Here is a 3,225-nt window from a genome sequence, read left to right on the forward strand (position 1 = left end):
TGCGCTGCAGGTCCCAGCATTCCATCTACCTGAAGAAATTCGGCCAACCAATCAAGGGGGAGCTGACTGATTCAAACACAAACAATGGCAAAATCCACATGAGGCAGACCACGGCAAAAATGTAGTTTAGGTGAAAAAAGGTCAAGCATTTACACTGCTGAGTACAGTACAGTGAAGTGTGTGGATTTATTACAAAAAGCATTTTAAAACAAAGGTGCAGTTATGCTTTAAAGGAGAATTATGGGGTTAAGGCTTTTCCCCATAGTTCTCCTTAGGGTAACGGGAGGATACAAACTAGTGTCTTCCCATCACCCTAGGCTCAGTATACCACGAGCTGTAGCTCGCGGTATACTGAGACGCCGCAGCTGAAGCGGATCCCGGCAATTGTGCCGGGATCCGCCCAGCTGCGTGACTGACAGCTGGCTCTGCCTATCTAGAGGTAGAGCCAGCTGTACCCGCCCCCTCCCCCGTCCGTTCCGCCAGTCAGCGCTGGTGGATCGGAGCAGGGAGGGGTGAATCCAGCCCCTCCCCTGTCACGGCAGAGAGCTGTGACAGGATCGAGAGGTGAGCGAACTCCGGTATGTGTTCGCTCACTTCCCGATCTACTGAGCCGACCTGTGACAGTCTCATTGTCACAGGTCGACTAGAACTATGAGGTGAGTGAAAAGCATTCGCCTCATAGTTCTCCTTTAAATAAGAGACTAACTCAATAAAGCCCAACTCACAGTTACAGCAACAATGTAACTGGACAGCTTGGCCTGTTACAAGAAATAGAAAAAAATAACAAAATCTACTAGCAGGATCAATCAGTAATAAACTAACAAGGATGCCTGTAAGCGCATGGTTTAGTCTGGGCTCATATCTTTGTGCTGCAGAAATGTTCTCATTAGAGCAATACATAAAAATGTGCAGGTTTTGGTTTGGGTGCTCTGGTGCTATTTATTTTAATGGTACCCCAGTGCACCTTGCCAACGCATGTGTTTTTGGTGCACCACAATGCATGGTAACACACTGCCTTTAAAAAAAAAGTACATACACATTTTTTGTGTCTTTTATTACGTTAGGAAGACAAATCAAATAAACAGAAAGCACGTTGACGCATCATGCAATGCATACCAATGTGCTTTCTTATAATACAACACAAGCATGTGAACCGAGACCTAATGCTAGTGACAGACTGCTTAGTTTGCATATGGTTACATGTTAATTTGCATGTTTCCTGATTTCCATATGTGATGTCAGGGTATTCCCCCCTAATGATTGCAGCCGTTATATAGGAGACATTGTACATGTGACATCTCAGTAGTCTGTGTGTGTCAGTGCAGAGACATCAAGATGGGTTCTCAGGGGATTCTACTTCCTCTCATACTGATTTATATTCAGGGTGAGACTTCAATAGAGATAGAAATGATAGAAATGGTGTTAATATCTTATAATTTTGCTGTGTATAGAGAAATTACTATTTTCTTCACCATCCTCAGGTTCCTGGGCATAGATTACACTGACACAGACTCCGAATGACATCACTGCGTCTCTAGGACAGACAGTCACCATCTCATGTCAATCCAGTTCTTATGTCAACAGTGGCTACTTACATTGGTATCAGCAGAAACCAGGACAACCTCCAACACTGATTATCAGAGGTGCAACCAGTCTGCATTCTGGAGCCCCAGTCAGGTTCAGTGGATCTGGATCTGGAACAGATTTCACTCTCACAATGAGAGTTAAAGATGAAGATGAAGCAGATTATTACTGTCAGCAGAGTAGCAGCTGGCCTCTCACACAGTGATACAGAGCCGTACAAAAACCTCCTTCCTCTTTTACATGCAGCGATTAACTAAATATAATATCTTCATGTAACTAATTTGTTAGAGTTAATGTTATAGGTGGCAGTGTAACTATAAAGTAGACATGTGCAATAAGTTTCGGAAGGCTTCATTATTCGGATGAATTTTCGGAAATTCGTACATTTGGATGCATACAAATTTCCAAATGACAGAAATAATGGATGCAAACGAATACAAATTTCCAATGCACCCGAATTTCTTTCCCAAAGGAAGTTTTAATGTGTTAAGCATCAACTTTAAAAAAAAAAAAAAAAATTGTCAGCAGTAGTATAAACATATTTAAAAAAAGGAGGCACCCAGATGCCACCATGCCCCCTTTCAAATGAGTACCTGTACCCCCTACCTATTCAATAAAGTGTTTAAAGTAAATGTAAATAAACACACCAGGCATTTTGAAAAAGTCCTTTAATTGATAACAAAAACAAAGAGTCAGTTTTTGATAATTACTTTATTTAAAAAAATGGATCCATCAATGTAATCCAGCGTCAATCACGATGAACGCCGCCTGCTGCCTCATCGAAATAAAAAAAGTTCTGTCACACAATGACAGCTCAGGCCTGAATGTCTTCATCGGGTTCGGACGGGTCGGTGTTCAGCGTGACTGTTTTTTTCCCCCGGTGAGTCGGCGGACGTTGCTCATCATGATTGACACTGAATTACAACGATGGATCCATTTTTTAAAAACAAATAAAGGAATTGTCAAAAAATGTCTCGTTGATTTTTTTAATTAACCACTTGCTGACTGGGGTGTTTACACCCCCTTCCCATCCAGGCCATTTTTCAGTATTCAGCGCTGCGGTATTTTGACTGACATGTATTCCATCATGCAACGCCGTACTGAAATACGTTTTATACAATTTTTTGGGGACAGATATAGCTCTATTTTGGTGTCATTTAATCACCACTGGGGGTTTTTATTTTTTACTATATAATGAAAAAAGTACCGAACATTTGGAAAACAAAACTGTTTTCCCTACGTTATGTTATAAAACAATTATTACTACCAAAATTTTTGGCAAAATATAAAAGACAGGGTCACGTTGGGTAAATAGACACCAAACAGGTCATGCTTTAAAATTGTGCGCAGCCGCGAAATCGCAAAAAACTACCATACCCAAAATTGACCATAGGTGAGGCTTTAAAAACTGTTAACGCTCATCAGGTTAGTGTTATCAGTGATTGATGGGCCTAGAATTATTGCTCTCACTGCGACGTTCGCGGCGATATGTAACATGTGCAGAGTAAGGGATCCAATCGTCGTTTCCGCACGTAGGCGCACTCTACGCATGTTTGCATGTGTATGTGGGGGGGGAGGGACTTCAAAAACATTTTTTATTTGTTTTATTACCTTTTATATGTGACTTTTAATTTTTTTATA

The sequence above is a fragment of the Nanorana parkeri genome, unplaced genomic scaffold (genome assembly GCF_000935625.1).
Source record: "Nanorana parkeri isolate BGI_ZX_2015 unplaced genomic scaffold, ASM93562v1 scaffold2740, whole genome shotgun sequence".
NCBI classification, from domain to species: domain Eukaryota; kingdom Metazoa; phylum Chordata; class Amphibia; order Anura; family Dicroglossidae; genus Nanorana; species Nanorana parkeri.